This window comes from Cardiocondyla obscurior, linkage group LG09, assembly GCF_019399895.1.
Source record: "Cardiocondyla obscurior isolate alpha-2009 linkage group LG09, Cobs3.1, whole genome shotgun sequence".
In the NCBI taxonomy this organism is placed as follows: domain Eukaryota; kingdom Metazoa; phylum Arthropoda; class Insecta; order Hymenoptera; family Formicidae; genus Cardiocondyla; species Cardiocondyla obscurior.
The window spans coordinates 5,452,346-5,471,544 of record NC_091872.1 but is presented as its reverse complement, the minus strand read 5'-3'; the positions used below and the strand labels follow the sequence as shown (position 1 = coordinate 5,471,544).

The following is a 19,199-nucleotide window of genomic DNA, read 5'->3' as shown; positions in this document are numbered from 1 at the left end:
GATACGCGCAGTGGCGCGTAACCGCCGGTAGGCGTCCTCGCGAGCAAAGATCTGCTCTCGAACCGAACTCGCGCAATCTCTTTCTCTCTCTTTCTCTCCGCTGGGAATTCGCCCAGCGGTTTACGAGTCACGGCTCGACCGATGACACGGACCTTTAAAGAATCTCTGATCGCGGACAGAGACAGAGCGCCCGATGGGGAGACACCGCCGAGAGGAGTCCTGCGTCGGCCGCCTTATTCAAAGGTAGCGCGTTCAGCCGCGCGGGTGGGGAAACACGCCGCTCGTAAGGTAGTATTAAAAGGCCATTAAACGGCTCGACATGACGTACGACTTTGTGCGCGCGTGCATAACGCCGAGAAGAATCGCCAGCGAACGAAAGTCCTCCCTGCCTACTTGTCCGCCTCGCTGCTGCCCGGCTGCCTACCTGGGCTGCCTACCTACCCGCCACTCGCTCGCCTTGCCGGCAAGAAAGCAGACTAGATTCGTCCTCTCCTACGCTACTCTGTACCTCTGATTAGGGGTACCCGGAGACGCGAAATTTACGAGCGAGCACTGCCGCTTGGTCCACATTAGCCTTTTCTCTGCATCGCGGCCCATCCCACCGCGAATGAGACTTCACTGATTAGGGGAAACCGGCGTCGCGAAATTTACGACCGACGCGTGCACATTGTGCGAAACTCGCCGGTAACAATGTAGTAGACGGAAACGCGGCACGCCGGAAATTTCAACCTTCGAATCTGCCCCGCGTCCCGGATAATTCGTATTAAAATTCGGATTAGACGCGCGAACGTGACGGGGAAGTTAAAATGTAAACGGTCGCGGGGAAACTTTCGGCTGTAGATATTATCGAAGAACTGGCGAGAAAAAGAGAACGAACGAAAGTGAACAAAAGATAAAAAAAAGTAAAAAAAATTATGTTTAACTCAAAGATTTCCCTGAGAGAAAAATATTTAGCTGAATTAATCGTTAGGGTAGTAAAATAATTGAGTTAAGTATATTTATGGTTGCAATTATAAAATCGTAGATTACACTTTTCTCTCAGTGCGCGATTCGTCACGGAACGTCGCCGTCGCGTGATTCTCGACGTGTTAAGGCGACGTCCGAAATGCTCGACGAAACGCGCCTGTCCGCCGGCTCGTTAATTGTCGTTATCGCGACGACAAAGCGAAATTAGTGGCCGCCGCTGCCCGAAGAAAATTAGGGAAGATTAACGTGCGTTTTCCATTACGCGCGGCGGAGTGCGCGACACGAGAGGTGCAAATGTCTACCTTGCGTGCGCGTAAAATCTTAATGCTCGCAAATCCGCTTTCGACGCGCCGCCTAGTTATCCCGGACAGGTCTTGTTTGCACCGATGAGACACCGCGAACGCGGCCCAGATTATCCAGTTCTTTATTGCGCGCTTCTTTTACATCGCTCACTTTTTCGAGCGGCTATACGAACACCGAGACCGCGCGTGACGGTATCAATGTATTTATGGAACCTCACCCTGCTCAACCAACCAACACATTTAATCCGAAAAAGGTTTTTCGAGGCAATTTCCGCGGCGACATACATTTAACTTACGCGAAACGTTTATTTCTGTAGTATATTATATATTTTGTAAAAAGTAATACTAACGTTGACATATAATTAATTTTAAGTGCCAATACATTTGGTTTATCAACTTTTACACGTGTCGGATAATATGAATCTTGCGAGTATATAGTCTACTTGCAATAATCCCTTCCTCTTCGTAAATATACAAAATTAATTAATAACAATTTAACTCTCTAGATGAAACTGAACTTTTTATTACAGTTTTAAGTTTCTCTTGTAGTTTAATTTATTAAATTAAAAAAAAAGCAAATACTTGAACATGTAATTCGTACTTTCGTATTTTTTTTTTTTCGACACGTTCCTATCCGGCGGCGCTGGACCGCAGCATCGTGTGCGATCGCAAACGATGGATAACGCGATTACTCACGCGGCCAATGCGACGCTGATGCGTACGCGTTTTGTTCGCGAGTCTGATTAAGAAGTCACTGCGAGCCCTGACCGCGGGCAACGCACCTCGCATTCTAACGAGTCGGCGGCCGAAAAAGAAACGCCGGAGAAGAAGGGACTCCTCGGCGGCATCGAGCCGCGAGAAGTGGACGCTCGTATATTAGAAATGGACCTTTACGAGCCGGGAGGAATTGACTCTCTGAACGCCGGGAGAAAAATATCGTTGCTTTCGGTCTCGGCCATAACTTGGCGATATTTCCAACGAATAAATATAGTTGACTCGACCACTTCCACCACTGTAATTGAGTCAACTATATTTATCGCCGGAAACATCGTAAAGTTAGCGGCGAAGCTAAGCTTCTTCCTCGGCATACGAAGGGATCCTCTCTCGCGGATGGAAGAGAAGGTGCGATTCTACGCGCGCTGATAAATATGACGCTAATGACTATTACCACTTGGAGTCCGCGGATCGCGACACGGTCCACGTCTGACGCACCGGCCGACCGGGCGATAAGGACGATAAGCGCGATACGCGCGGGGAGACGTCGCCTAATAAGTAGCAGGTCTTTGTGCGCGTTTCGCGTTCTCCACCGCCCCGCGCTTGCAATTTAGATTCAAAAGGCGGAACCCTACCCCCGGGCGGATTGCAACGCCGAGGATGCCGTCGGCCGGTATTTATGGGCCTCTTGCCCTTGCCTCCTCTCCTCGCCGCCAGCATCCCCGAGAATCGTCATTTATTTCATTGTCGCCAACAATGGATGGCCATCCCTTACTTCGTCAGCGATAAATTTACACACCGCGTCGTGGAAGTTACGTGCGAACCTGATATCGTCTTAAAATAAACTCCCCGGGAACTTTCAGTACGTCCCTTTTTCTTATTTCTCCGCCGAGCGCTCGAACGTGCTCCATCATAATATTACTGAAGGTACTTGAATCTCCCTCTTTCGCTTTAATAAGAAAAAAAAAAAAGAAGGGAAATTTGTAATGAATACTACGCGCGAACGGTGTGACGCAAACGTCGGTAATCGGTCGAGCGGCATGTAAATTTGGACCCGTCAACCGAGCGTGTCGCCTCGAAAGAACAGCGCGAAGTATTTGAAAAAGCCGAAGGAAGATTAAGTGCTACGTGGGACGAACAATGTGACACGCGTCGCGGAGCCGCGACCCTGTCCCACCCCGTTGTCACCAATGCGTCTCGGTTTGCAGCTGAATAAATCGATCGTGAGCGAGGCACCGCTGGAAATAGTCTCCTCCGCTATGGAAATATCTGTTTGTGCAGAGCCGTTGCAGCTCTCAAATACTCGAGCTGCGCGAAGTGCGTTTCATGAGAAAATATGAAAAAGGTGACGCTTGACGCTTCCTTTTAATCAAGTTTTATTTTTTTATTTATTCCTATCGTTATTATTATTATTTTTTCAAATCGCTAAATCAAACTACTGTCAATTAAGTGAGAAATTGCATTCGAAAATCGTGCGTTAAATTAAAAACGTCCGAGATCACGGGGAAGATACATTTGCAGGCATCAGCCACGTTAGAAATTACACCTCGCGAGTGCGATTCTTCGAATGCGAGCTTCGACGAATGACGGTCTTTCGCGCGATGCGAGTTACGGGTACACGTTATTATCGTGACGCTCGGCTGAGGGAACACTAGCCTCGCATTTGACGTCCGACTCGCGCTGCATGAAATCCGCCGGATGAAACGGAGATTTGTCGCAAAGCGTGTTCGGAGTAGGCAGCCTACGGGCAACTAACGGTGCTCGCTCCCACGTCCGATTAATACAGGTAATTTAATACGAGAACCCTGACCGAGGCGGTCAACGAACATCCCCGTGTCTCGCCGGATGACGGATCGCGCGAGTCAGTGCGCGCAGACGCGTTTGGACATTATTACCCACGCGAGAAACGTGAAATGCAAATTCTCCGCCTGCCGGAATCAAGAGAAGGCAATGGACTAATAACTATAGTCGCGAAAACCGCGTCAACCATCTTTTTTCGCGCGCGAGATTCCGTAAAATTGTCGCATTCGTGATGATCCGAGTATCCGAAGGTTTTCTAACACTTGAAAATCTATGAGCCGAAAATTAATAACGATATTAAATCGGCCTGAAATGCCGAGACGTAAAACATGCCACGCGATCTTTCACCCTCGTCAGTTTGACGGTGGAACTAGTAGGTTTGAGATTCAACCTCCGATTATTAGAGACCGGAATCTGTCGGATTTCATGAAGGAAGAGAGACGTTTCAATTTTAGCGAAGTTGTTTTCACTTCAAAGAATCGACACTCTGCTCGTATCTCGTAAAGAACTCGTCTGTTTTTTCGTCGGCAATGTTATCATTATCTAAGCTCTCTAATCTCATTAATTACACGCTTATAAACTATATTTGTGAAAATTGAAATTTTAAATATATCCACGAACAATATGCAAATAAGTAATATTAATAAAGAGTATATAAAATAATTCTTTCTTAATTAAGTATATATGTATAAAATAATTCTTCGCGATAATTTATCTCCGTCGATATCTTCCAAATGAGCCAAATCGATGCTCTTTATTTATAAAATACTAAAAACGGCTTATCTACCCGAGACCGCTGCGAGCTCGGATTAAAATCAAAGGGAAGTAAATCTGAAACTCTCCGGCCTTAATAGATTTACTTTAATCTTAATTAATTCCCTCCGGCTGAAGCAATAAAATCCATTTAATCCCATGTCTAGCCAATAAAATCTAAGAATACCGCTTATTTACGGAGCCCGGGCAATAACACGCTTATCTCGAATTGTTACGATGTAAAAATATTTCTCCTTCGCTTTTAATTCGCGATATAAACCGTGCCTTAATTAGCCGAACGGGACTAACTTTCGCCGTTTCTTTTCTGCGCGCGGAACTTTCACTATCGTCGGGCTCGTCCTTAAAACCTCGTGCATGCCAGCCGGAGCCTGCGAGCGCGCATAAACACGGCTACTCGGCCATCCGCCGCGGCGCATCAGCCAATTTATACGAGCGAGATTAATTTCAAGAGCTCGTTTCTGAGAGATGCAGGCGCGGCGAGAAGTAAAATTTAATTACACGCGGCCGAGAACCTGACGCGCAAAGAGCGGGGGAGAAAATAGCGTGTAACGATCTCTTAGGTATAAGGCGTTTCAGCGATCATCGTGCTTCTCGATTCTAAAATTTTGAAATCTACTTTGACATGCAAAGTCGACTTTTCATTGATAAATGTGTGATTGTAAGAAAAAAAAATTTTTAATTAAAAGTAGAGGGGTTGATATATCTTTTACATTTTATTTCTATCCCTAAAAATATTAGTTTTATTTATTATTTATTACTTTTTAAAACTTTTGCAATATGTAAATTTTGAAATATTTTATATTACGTACGAGAATGCAAGTTATTTTTACGGGCATAGTAGCCCTTTATGAAGACAAGCCCGTCCTTCGTAAACACGCAATAACTTCGCCTACGAAGGCGTAAGAAAACTTGAGTATTTCAAAACAAAAATTTTATTTCGCGACACTTGTTTTCCCTAAAAATAAAGTTATTTAATATCTCCATAACTCTCTTCCTCTAAAAATATTAAACCTGCATGCGCCTTTATAAATATTACAGAAGCCTCCTTATATTATAATACGAGCGACCGAACAGAAAGGAACTTTAAAAAACTATAATATTTACACGTCGAACATTCTTTGCGCAGATATGTAATAAAATTCCTCCCATCGATATAAAATATTTATATTCGTTAAATATTTGCGAAGCTGACACAATGCTGGAAACTGATATTGCGATCGTTTTAGTCATTAATATATACATCGTCATTAAATATTTAATTCGAAATAAATGGCAGGTGCGTGAAAATCCGATGTGTATTTTTCGCGAAGGGAGCTGCCGATCGATCGATTTTTCATTAAACTGGGAGTGTTTGGACGCCGATCGCGCTTCGTCGTCGCCTGGGAATCTGGGGAAGCGCGAGGAAGGGAGGACGAACAATTTAACGAGAACGGCACGAAGGGAACGAGAACGGCATGTTTTCCTGGATGGAAGATGCTCGCCGCGAGATCGTGGCGGCTGCGAGGAAACGAAGAAGGCGCTCGCTCGTTCGCTTCCCTCCCTTTCTCCGCTTCGCCACCGCGGATGGTAGTCGCGGACCCACGCCGACGAGATAAGGCATCCGTAATTGACCATAACTCAAGGAAATGAAGCGGCGAACGGTACCGTGCATCTATATTCCGCCTATGCTCCGACGTAAGGCGAGTTAACCTTCGATCCCTGAGTGGTACCGCGCGCCTCTGCCATTGCAGAATGCACCGTCTACCGGCGTACCCTTTTCAACAGCTGCTCCCTGTGATACAATTTTCATTCCCGTCGGAACGAAATTGCGACTCGAAGAGACGAGCGCCAGTGAGCAATGTGCGTTCGTTATAGAAATTTAATATTGAAAAAAAATAGCGATAATAATAATATTCATTTGAGAGTTCTATAAGAGAATCGTATATTAAATCTGTTAATTTGCAAGAAATCTTAAAGAGCAAAGGTGATATTATACCGATAATACCGCTCGGAAAATAACTCCGCGTAATACGCGACCGGACTCTCGTAATATGTACTCGCTCGCCAAATTAGCGCAAAACAAAGCCGTCGACGGTCGTTTCTGCGCTTACAATCGCGTTCGTTAACGTTATACGGCGTTTCTTCGCCAGGGCGATTCGTCGTAGAGTTCTGTCGGCCGCGCACGTCTGATCTTTTTTCGTCGCGGTACCGTAAAAATGCGGGTTCGACTAAACGCGAGCCAATGCCATTACGAATGCAGCACCGCAATTCTCTTAAAACGCACATTATTTCGCGGAGAAGACAGCTTGCGATAAAGTCGTTAACGGAGATTTGTGTATTCTCGCGGGAAGAAGAAGCTCGTCTCGCTGCAGTTTGCTTGTACCGCGTGCCGTTCGTCGCAATAAAGTATGCGAAAGTGCGCATCGAGCTTCGAATAACCCCGGTGACCAGCGCGCAATTCCCTCCGTAATTTATGAAGAGACCAGCAGACCTCTTACTGAAAGGGACGGTAGAATGAAATACTTGGTCCAAGATATCCAAGTTTTTAATTAAACCTTTCTCTCTCGATTCCAGAAGAATCGCTTTCGAGTAAAACGGCTTCACATTGTTTCGCTTACACACGAGACGGACATACTCAATTTAGAAATACCTTCTTTAAAACCGGTTTCAATCAAATTTCAAGCGCGGTAACGAGTACAACGAACGCGCGAGTGCTTAGAAGAAAGATAATAAGGGAAAAAGATTATTACAGCGGTGTGCGTGGCGCGGGAATTAATTTCCCCGCGTGTTTCGCGAAATGCCCAATATATCAAGAGCGTTATCTCGGACGTGCGCGATGAGCGAAAGCGGCGACCACGTTCGACGAAAACGCGTTTTCAAAGTCTTTTTCCAGGATGCCCCGCAGCGACCGAGAAGAGGCGTCGTTCGGTGCCGCGAAATTAATGTATATGAAGGGCACGGTTGTAATTTCGCCCGAGGTAGGGACAAGAAGAGAACGGGGAAGGCGAGATCGCGCAGCTACCGCGGAGAAACCTTCGACCCGAACGAAATCGAGGGGATGATTAATGCCGAGCGGTCCCGAAATTACGTAATCCACGCGCTCTCAGGTATTCGCGAGTTACAAATTGAAACGTCCATGCGACAGGTATATCTCTATAAGTAGGTCCCAAGGACCGCGGGCGGATCGGGCTCCCGCCGACTTATCGGCGTAGGACGAACCGGTTTTTTCCCTGCACGAAATACGAATCCGGGGCACGAGATGCGTGGCGTAAAAAATAGATCTTCCGTATTTTTTTGAACGAAGATGCGGCATCTTCGGTAATCTTTCGCGGCACGGCTGGACGATTAATGTGCTGGCGAGTGGGATTCGAGTTACACGAGACGTCCTAGAAACTCCGGTAATGAACGTCAACAAGTTTCAAATTAGTTTTTCAAAGAAAAATCTCTCGAACGTCACTCCGCTTCGAGGTCGGATTTATTCGCTGCTGATTCGCACGTAATATCGCTGGGTACTGCACGCTACCGCGTACAAACGGAAATACGATCTTATTTACCGATTTTCAGAAAGATATACTTATTATCCCATTGATAAACGCAGATGAAGAAGAAATGCGGACTCTCAATTTTAGAGCACCTGCGCTAAGTGTGCTTCTATGTTATAAGAATAATCCCTCTTCGTTTTATCTTAAAGCAGAAGATATTGCGCGTGTAGCGCTGAAAAATCCCAATGTTAAATTGAAAAAGACTTGCAATTTATCTTCTTTATAGCATTACTGCTCTATGAAAGATTCCGCGGTAAAGAAAGAGACACGGTACAGCAAGATTGTAGAAACGAGTTATGCGATTCACATAAATTGAAGTTGCGCCGCCGTGCAAAAGCGATTTTCTCTGTGTATGTATTCAACTTTTATATTAAGAAAACTGGACAAATAAAAAATAATTAAAAATTCCTTTTTTAGATTTTTATCTACCTTCAATTCGTTATTATTTTAAAAGAAATATCGAAACGTCCTATTAAATCAACAGTTTTTGCAAATTATATATTAAACAGTTCGAAACCTCGAAGAAAATTATGTTACGTATACTGAATAATTTCTTTTCTTTTTGTTTTAAATAAAAATAATTCAAGTTCAGCACATGCGAATCCGCAAAAAGATTAAGTAGAATTTAATGAAAATACGCGGTTTCCAACCGCGCGAAAAATTCGAGCGGGTTGGTTGCGTGCCGACTTATCAAGGTAGACTGAAATACAGTCAAAGTGCCTGCGATTGGTTCTCTTTTTAACGACTATCCTCGACAGCGCCGTCATTATCGTCGTGAATCGATGTGCCAATTAACTCTTTAGCGAACGAACATGACCCTCGCGACCGCGCTAGCATTTGTAGCTCGCTTGATAGCGCAGCTACGATTAACGGTATTAAACCGAGCGCGGGATGACCAAATTGAGACTCTCGCCTCGCGTAGGTGGCTTTCAAGGAACAAACACGCCATCTCGAATCTCTTCCTTTCTCTCTCTCTCTCTCTTATTCGTCTCTCTTCTCTTTCGCGATTTTACGGCTCGCCAGGATCACGCGTTCGAGAAACCGCGTCCCTACCTCCGCCGATCGCAGATCCGATCCAACCGATTCACTCGAACTATCAAGTGCATTCCGTACTAATTGCGAGACGCAACCGCCGTCGCGATGCCGGCGAGTAAATTTACATAGCAGCTGTATAGCGGGGCCGCGTCAGGCCGCAGGGATCGCCGAGCTCTCTGGAGATCTCTAAGAGCTCGAACTGACGATCCGCCGGTCCTTGGCTCCTCGCTTTCCCGTGGGAAACTTTCTCGGATCTCGCCGCGGCTCTCTTCAATGCCCGCGCGACTGGACACTCGCGTTAACTGCCTTTTTCCGTTGACGCCATTATTTGACGAGATTGTAATTAATTTGTCCTCTCGGCGAGATATTTTACTTTAAAGCACCGTTTATTCGCGTAACTTTATTAATTAAATAGTTCTACAATACTGTTAAAGTAAATTAATACTACGCTGCCACTTGATGTTGCGAAAAAAAAAGAGAGGGGCAGAAATAAGTCAATTATATGTTTTAAGTAATGGCGTTTCCGCTGAAAATGAGTTTGGCCCCCGCTTCAGGAACGATTAAATCTAATTTTCTTAAATTTGCGTTCAACTGAAACTGTTTCGCGCCGGAGAATAACCCGGGGCAAGATTATAATGTCATTAATCGTTATCCTAATGACTGAACCACTTCAGACGCGAGCGTTTCAAGTTAAATGAGAAAAGTTGAATGAAACTGTAGCGCAATTTTTCACGTCGACGGCCCGTCGCAAGGCGCGAAATATACTATAAGCATACGTGTGCGTCGAATATTAGGTACGCCTGTAAAAAATGTAATAGCGCAAAAGAAATCAGGGCGCCAGTTCTCGCTATTTGCATCGGTTGCCGATTAATCGCGCCGCGTGGAACGGCGCTTTCTCAGAATTGATTTTTCAATTAATGAATGCAGATAGTCGCGAGGTGAACAAAATCACCGAGGTTACGTTGGCGGCGGTCCCGTTCTCGCACAGGCGCCGCTCGCAAATTTCCGCGGATAGCAACGTCTCCCTCAGTAATAATATACAATTAAACGAAATTAGGTACCGTGTTACAATAACTTTGCCTTTTCATTAAGAATCACCGCCAGGAAAAGAATGTAACAAAGGCAGGGAGATAGCCAAAAGTGATTTCCACCCCGACAACAGCTGCACGGTGCGAGATTCCCAATTATTAAGCGTTCATGCCGAAATCCGCGATCCCGTCGCCATTTCGCCGGCGCAAAGGACGTTTCCTTTGGCTCGATTATTGCCCGTGAATTATAATGTTTACTTTCCCGAGCTCGTTGCGATAAATTCGAAGTTAAACTCTCTCGCCGGGCGAAAAATACTGGCAGACCTCCCGGCAGCGTGTAAATCGGTGATTAATGTCGTCCGCTCGCGGCTCTTCAGCGCGATTCTTACAAATCTCTTTCTTCCCTCCGACCGAAATGAAGCGTCGGTACGGAAAGGTCGGAGTTAACCGGAAATCACGATACAACGGAGGAGTAACGCGCGTAGCGAGTACGCGACACGAGCAAACGGTGATTTCGTGGACGCGACCATTCCGCAGGATTATATTTCTCACATCGAGCGCGCATCCCGTTCGCCGCATCCGCCGCGATTATATCCGGATGATCAAGCATCCCGTCTCGGTCCTCCTGCTTCGCGTTTTGCCTTTTTCAAAGTAACGTCATCGTCGTCGTCATCGTCGTCGTCGTCGTCGTCTCCTTTCCCTCCTCCTCCGCCTCTTCCTGTTTGAGAAGGTAACCTCGACGGTAGGAGGATTAAAGTGTCCTTGCCCCTCCAAGTCGGCCTCTCGCGAAAGAATCTTCTCTTCGAGGACGGCCGAGAGAAGAAGTGCGGCAAGAAGGTCGGAGCGTGTCGCCGAGCGATTCGGTGCGATAACGTCGTTCCGGTTCTCGAAACCGGCGTGTGTGAAAGAACATGTTTGCCGGCCGGCGATAAAATATTGGTGGGCGCCTCTCGGCGCTTCGATATGGACTCGCGCGCGTGAAGCGTTCCTAGAAAATTGGATGCGAGGTTTTGTGCCTCCGCGCGAGAGCGCAAACTGCCGGCCGTCGTGGAATTGTCGCCGCGCCGCGAAAAGAGCACGTCGGCTTTTCGTCTCCGAATTGACTTTCAGTCCGCAACGTTTAAAAGTAAGGATTTTTACGAAATACAGCTTATACTGCACCGGTTAAAAAATCAATTCTCATGTGTTTCATTGATTAAACAGTAGCCTTCAAAGCGTATGTAAAACTTAAATAACGCTCAGAAAAGTAAATAAAAAGTTAAAAAATTACTTTATAAATCGTATAAAAATAATTAAAAAAAATTTTTGGATCGTTCGCCCGTCGTATTTTGTATAAATATCTGCATTCCTCGGTGCAAAGATAACGTCGACCAGTTGCCGAATATGTCTCGGGATTTCGAGGCTCAGCAAACGCTCGAACCTTCGTGCGTGTCGCGAGATTCGTATCGGCAGGAAGTCGAAATAATTAAGCAATTAACATGAACCGAGTATCTCGCCTCCCGGTGATTGTTACCGGTCATTAAATTATACAAGCGGCTAAATAATGTCAGGTGGCTCGCTCGGGATATTATAATCGGCCCTGCAATGTAACGGTAATTATACCGCGTCAAAAGTGTCGGCGCGTTTATCTTTCCGACTGGTTCATCGTTCTGGCGTGCTACGCGAACTGGCGCCACATAGTTTCAGAAAAAAAACGAATAAGAAGGCAAATAAATGCGCGCAATAAAAAGAAAAAAAAGAATTGAAACATCGCACAGTCGGTTGATTTGCATTTAATTGAGCGGAAACATTTCCTTCACCTCGTAAATCGCGGCAATTTCAGCGTGTAATTTTCGATTAGATATCTTGCACAAACACGTTAATTATTCCTGCTACTCGAAAGTGAACTGTAATCGATCTGTAAAACAACTTGACGTCGTGTGCCTGCAATTAATCTATAAACGATCGCACAATTACTCGCGGTGGACATAAATATGGAGATGTTAAGATCGGTTTCGTCTAACACGAAAGCGTGGAATATTTCATACACGAAACACCTAAAAGCAAACGCAGTAAACGCTCGGTACGTTCGTGAGAGTTCTTCGTAAGTTCGCAAATGCCGGAAATACCGAAAAGAAAAATACAGCGTGGCGCCACAAGTTGAAATAGTACACGTTTAAAATGAGAGCATTAAACATCACGTTTTTTTTCTTCTTCTTCTTTTCTTTACCCGTTACTTCATTATTTTTGTTAGCCTGCCCGCGAATAAACGTTCAGGTTTTTGCCGAGATGAAAAATGTCGAGCCGCAAATATGTAAAATGTACAGAAGTGTAAAGAATGTCATGTTAAAAAAAAAAAAAGTCATGTTTAAAAATAGCTTAAAAAGAATAGCTATAAGTTACAAAGTGCAAACCAGCTTTACATTCATAAGCGCAAATATTCGTGCACATTAAAATAGAACATTGTAAATTATTATAATTTAAAAAAATTAATATTTTTTTAGATTTTTAAAGAATTTAAGTATTTTTTAGAGAAAGAGAGAAAGAGAGGAACAATTGTTTACGTAAAACTTATTTTACCAAAAAATAAATAGAGAAAAGTCCATCTCGCGTATCAGTTATCTATTTTATGGAACTAATTTCCTATCAAACTCGCTCGCAAATAATTTGCAATTAGTGATTTTTTTCGCCACGAAAAATATGCAAAAAATATGCGCTTTTTATTCACGCGATGATGGACCTTCACGACAGGCGGCTAGCAAATGACAGAGACAACTGCTTGTGCCGTTAAGAGTCCCTAAGACGAGCAAAATCGTAGTGGATGCAGGATACACACGCAAATAGCCGTTCGAAAGAAAAACTCATTTCAGAGCCGTGCGGTGCTAGGAGGGTTTCTTGCCCGCAATCTTGGACGAGATGCTAACTGTTTCTCGACAAAATGAGCATGTCACAGGGAAACGCAAACAACGAATCCATCGATCTAGCCGCGGTTTAACGACTTCCGTCAAGGGGAACAAGGGAACGGCAGTGCAAACGAAATAATCGATGAATCATCCTACAATTTTTTTTTTCGTTACTTGACGTACGGCCTCGGTCAACCAAAAGCGTTAGCCGAGCCGGAGGTTATGTAACTTTCGACAAGCAAGTTCCGAAATAAAAAGTTCTATCTATCAAAAATTAACTCTCACGGCTTTAATCTGTATTTATATGATTTAAAAAAAATGGAAATAAAAAATGACACTTGGTAAAAAATGAGAGAGAAACAGAATTTAAATAATTTCCTTTCGCGATAAAAATATTTTGTAATTAAATAGAAAATTATACATCTTGCCGCTAACTGGAACATCCACGATTTTTCTGAAGATCGCAAAGTATATATATCGCTCTTACGTTGTTGCGGTAATATTAATTGCAGAAAGTTGGGATAAATTTAACTAATAAATTTCCGAAGATGTAAATATAAATGCGAGCAAATTGAATTTTTGACGTCCCAATTATTTCGAATGGGCGCCGCTGCATTGCTCTTATTTCGAGTTTCTGTAAGCAGATGCTCGCGATGTGAGAGATCGGGATGTAATAAGAGAGATTTATTGTTACTTCAACCGAGGCAGATAGCGAACATTATTCCTACGTCTTCCATAAATAGATGCACACCGCGAAGCGGTTGGGAAAACCGATCAATCGCAGATATCCGATGTCACAGTTATATTAACGCGCGTAAATTTTTTATTTTATTTTATTTTATTTTATTTTATTTTATTTTATTTTATTTTATCGGCCGGAGGTATCGGGGCAAACGACGGTGGAAAAGAATCCGGATGAAGTTTCTCACGAAACTAGAATGTAACTCGCACAATGATTTTGCTGAACCAGCGCGCGGCAATATAAATGAAATACGGCGAGCGCGAGAGCTATTAGCGCAATTAACGGCCGGCCGTTTAATTGACTTCTGCTTGATAATTAACTGTTCTTCCGCCGTTTTATTGTCCGTTAATCGCGTGGTCGACCGGGGCATCACCCACCAATCTAAAAAGCTCCTATCGCACTACCACGTGCAGGCATTTCCCGATGTAAATAGAGATATTACGAGCGCGACCGATAACTCATCTCGCTTAAGGTTTCAGATTTATGTCCGGAAAACGCGCGGCCGAAAGCCGCCGTCGCTGGTGATTATAATAAACGTCCGGCCAGCGAGTAATGGCTGCCAACAGGTAGCTTAACCGAAACACACGGCCTCCTAATCTCGCGCGCGTTCATTGCGCGTTGCGAGTAACAGTAAAATCTTGGCCGCATATGTAATTACGAGGCTGCTTTCGCGCCGTTGAGGTCTCTCGGGGGTAAAGGCCCTGTAACGGGCCTCCGTCGTTCACTTGGCGTGAAATAAGTCGCCGCGGGACGATTAATTCGCAAGACATCGCGTCGCTAATCTCGTCCTCCTTCCCTCCCACCCCCCAGAATTATAATTCGCGCGAATTTCTTGCGTATCGGTGGTGTTACAAATCGCCGATACATTGGCGGCGTTGTATCAATTACTTGCGGCGTAAATCGCGCCGACATACGAGCAAGCTGCATCACATCGCATCGCGATAGCTGGCCTCGTAACCACATGTGGGCTTCACGTGTACGACCGTTATCGTCGTCGCTGCTATTCGGCCCGCGAGCAACACTTATCGTCAATACTTTTTAACTAGCGCGTTATGCTCAACTGAATTTTATTACGTAGATATAAATATAAATGAGTTTGATAATAAATAATTTTTATTTAAATATTTTCCAGGCCGTCACTCTCGTTGCGGAAAGATACTTTTCGGAGGGAGACGCATGTTTTTCTCTTTAACGTGGTTTCGATTGAGGAATACGTTCCGCGTTCTCCGTTTCGAGATAATCGATAAGCTTTATTCGAACGTTAGCAGACAGCGGAATTTCTCCTGTATATAATCCTTGTGTTAATTCAGCCGTAACTTACAATTAATATCTACCGCGCAAAATTTATCTCACGTGTGTGTAAATTTCTCACGCATAAAAATGTAAAAATTATTAGCCAAGTGTACTAAATATTTCAATTAATAATCTCGGAAAGAAATGTTTTTCTCCCTCGAAAAAGATATTCGTATAAATTCAGGTAAAATACGTTTCCAGAAATATGACAGTATTACGTTGCCGACAATTGTCACGGCGTTAAAATGAAGAGAAATCTTTTCCCGGGGATATCTTTGAAACTAGATAAACGCGACATAAACAGTTTATTATATGATTTACTGGGCGACGAAGGGTCGAGCGGATAAAAACAATGCCCTAAACCTCGGCATTAAAAATATAATAACCGCGTCGCGATAGGTTTTCATCGGTGGTACTGTAAAGAGACGCGCGGAGTCGAATGGCAATTTTAATGGCCGCGTTTCGCGGTCGTTACAAATGCAGCGATAAAAATTAGGGTTTTACGACACATATGCGCGTTCGTGCGGACGAGACGGCAGATGTTCAATTTGCAGCTTCGCCACCGAGACGCATGCGATCCGCGTGTGCGAGAGACGATAGAATCTCCATTGCCCCGGGCGATTCGCGCGCGCGAGTAGCGGGGCTCGTAAATGCACGCGTATAATCCGCGGGATCTGCCGCGTGCGTGCGCTAAGAGAAAAGTATACTCCTGGACCATAATTTTATGAGGTTCCTAACGACAAATGTGATTAATTAACTCGATTGTATTTGTAAAAAGAAAATTAATAATAAAAAATATTATATAATTTATTTATAAAATAATTAATTATAAATATAATAAATTGCGGATAATATTAATTATAATTTGGTCTATAATTAACTTTGCTTTAGTGTGCCGCACATACGCGTTACATGCGACTTGTAATTCGTACGCGCGTAAACACGTGCGTATTCACCACCCCCGAAGCGAAATGTCGAGAGTATCGGACTTACGGACTCGCCTTCGACGAGAAGAAAGAGAGAAAGAGCATTCGCGATTTATGAGCCCGCCGATGGCCTTCGATTGCGATTTCAGAGATTTGTCCGCGATATCTCCGGTGTGCAGCCATCCATTTGCATCGCGCGTCTCGCGTCATGCCGCGCAAATCCTCCTCGCACGTCCGCAAATGATACGAATAAGAAGAAATACGGTTCATTTATCAAAACGCTATAAATCCGCGTCTGTAATTCATACGCGCGTTATTATCTTTTCGAGAAAGAGAAAGAGACAGAGAGAGAAGAGCGAGAAAATAGAGCGTCTCGCAATTTTTCACGCGATTGTAAAGTAAAAAAACGGCCATTCGTCCACGGCAAATTATTAACAAATCGCGCGATGGGATGTCCAACCGCAAGAAATCGCCAAACGAACGACGACGCGCGATGGGAGAAGACAAACAGGCACGATTTGTTCGACGTCGTCCTTTCTCTCTCTTTGTCTCTCTTCGGCAACTTCCCGTTCGACCGACCTTCCGGCGCGGATACGCGAGTTCCTTGCCTTAACGAAGACGCGAAAAGGGACGGGCGTCTTTTCCAGGAATAATGACGTTCGTATATCGTAACGTGGCACGTCCGCTTTATACGCACGGGGCGATCGCGCGGGTAAGGTGCGCCTCGGAAACAATCTGTGCAACCGGGATATTCCCCGGATGAGAGAACGCGCACGAACGTGGCTGGAATACGAACAGGAATTGGAATTCAACGGATACGAGAGTGCGGCGGGCACGGGCTGCGTGCTCCGTACTCGTTCGCGGTATACCATGTACGGATTTGCGTTATCGTGCACTTACGACAGCTCGTCCAAGCGTGTTTATCGCTCGCATAGAAAGTGACGCGTATCAGGTACACATCGCACCTCGCCAGTCGCGAGAAAAAGTGCGAGGTGGAGGAAGACAAGAGAGATCTACAACAAACCGTTATTCCCATTGTCGCGCAAGAGTACGGAGATACTTCAAAGTGTTCCCCGCCCGACCATCTAATTGCGAGTCTGAGGAGATTCCGATACAATATATCGTTGCGCGAGTCTCGCAACGATGCGTACAGGACGAACGAAGCTGGCTATATATAACAGGATTGAATATGCAACGAAGCAGTTTCCAACAGAAAGCTTAATAAAACAGATTGAATTTCACGTAGAATGCGTGCCGTTCAACTTCGTTACGACGTACGCTCCGTGTTTAATAAATCCGCGGTTGGAAAACCAAAATTGCGTTTTACCAACACGATCGCTTCAATACGATATTATTAAAGGTTGTACTGAAAATATAATACTGTGATTTGCCCGATGTCTAAAATTTTATGCAGCCTCATTAAGTCGCGCTTTGTCATTTTTTTAGTGTAATGTAACACATTTAAATATGTATTAAATTTAGTTATTAAGTGCATTTTCTACACGAGCTACGCGAATATTTTCTTATAAATATTATTTTATACGATTTCTAATTTATAGTATTTTATATTTATTACCTATACCGTTATTGCTTCTTTACGTGTCACGCAAATACCCCATAACGTTAAAATTGTAAAAAAATAGTACTTACTCACTTAATTGATGCGCAGCAACGGAGATATATCGACGTGATCTGTAACACAAAAATAAAAATTTACAATAAAGCAGCGTTCAATAAACTGTTCATTGTGCAAAAAAAAAAAAATTATTGTTACTCGACTCTGATCAGTTTTCAATCACAAAATTAATAACAAATTTATTTATTATTAATTGATAAAAGAATTGTAAAGAAAACAAGTACAATTAAAAATGTTTCTCTCTATTAATTTTTTAAATATTAATTTTAATTTATATCAAAACGACAAAACGATCCTGATAAATAACGTAAAACATAATTTTATATAAATGAAAATAATTCTTACCCAAGAGGTTGCTCCGTTGAAGCAGGATGCCTATCCGAGGCCTGCTCCTCCACTCAGCTGGGACGTGACGAGTCATCTTTCCGCGCACTAAACACTCGCGAAATCGCGACCGGGTGAATTTACAATCGCGCTTCTATCACTTATATCACATGAAAAATGTATAGCAAAATTCTAACGCCCGAAAACTTTATCGCCACTCCCGAGAATAACGGCCGACGAACCGGCTGCGGTTCGTATACTCAGTAATCGACAACGAACGCACTTTAGCTCCGTATTTTTATCTAAACAGAACAGAAACGAAGTTTTCGGTTAGATTAAGTTAATTGGAATATCAAAATCTACTCATGAGGAAATGTCTCTTTTAATATTATAATATAAAATGAAACAAATGCGATACTCTGAGAAAAGAGACGTACACCGAAAGGCAGATATGGCACTTGCTTCGGCGACGGCGGTTAGCGTACGTGAGCTTTACGTGGTGTGCGTTAATTCACATACGAAGTGCACGCGTGGATGTGCCGCGGAGGACTGAGGGTGAACGCGCCCTACTACTACTACCCCCGTACTCGGCGACCGAGAGAGGGGGAAGTCACGTACGCCAGCCGCCGTCGTCGCCGCCAACGTCATATCTGCTTCTCAATATACGATATTAAGAATTAAATAGCAATTACACTTGCTACATGATAACCGGATATACAGTATTTTCTACCACGTGTTCGGTTTAGAATCACTCCCTGCGTAAAGATCGGTAGCAGAAACGAATTCGCGATAGTCGACAGCTCCAGTTATCGAATTTTAATAAGTACTATTTCGGCCACGTGTATGGAGCTCGAGCTGCCGGTGCTGCGTATCGCTCGATCGCCGACAAAAGAATGCGAGACTATTGATAACAAGGTCGCGCGAGCCACGTACGCCGCGCTCTACCCCGTCCCGGCCTATTGCTGAGCTCTGTTTACATTCCTATTCCAACATACTTTTACCCTTTTTAAAGAAATGGACTCCGAATATTATTTTGTATATTATATGCCGAATATTAACTTTCATATCACGAAATTTTAAGTAGCGGATACATTACATTGTTGACCGATTAAATCTAAGTACTTTACGTATTAAATTAAAGCGCCGTGTAAAATACATATATGTTTATTGAAAATTAATAGACGTAAAACAGTTTTCTTTAACGCGGAAAAAGCGCCAGTAAACGGCGCGCGCTTTGTAATGTCTATAATTAAACG

The 19,199-nt window shown here is 44.0% G+C and overlaps 1 long non-coding RNA gene across 1 annotated transcript in view; it reads right to left on the bottom strand.

Annotated features, from left to right (window-relative positions):
• LOC139105417 (uncharacterized) overlaps positions 1-19,199 on the bottom strand; it is a 120,710-nt gene that overhangs the window by 27,182 nt on the left and 74,329 nt on the right. Inside the window, exons 4-5 of the long non-coding RNA XR_011546182.1 lie at positions 17,965-18,245; positions 17,634-17,675 (exon numbers count right to left, since the gene is read on the bottom strand). This is a non-coding gene — a long non-coding RNA (uncharacterized lncRNA). The remainder of the gene's footprint in view (positions 1-17,633; positions 17,676-17,964; positions 18,246-19,199) is intronic.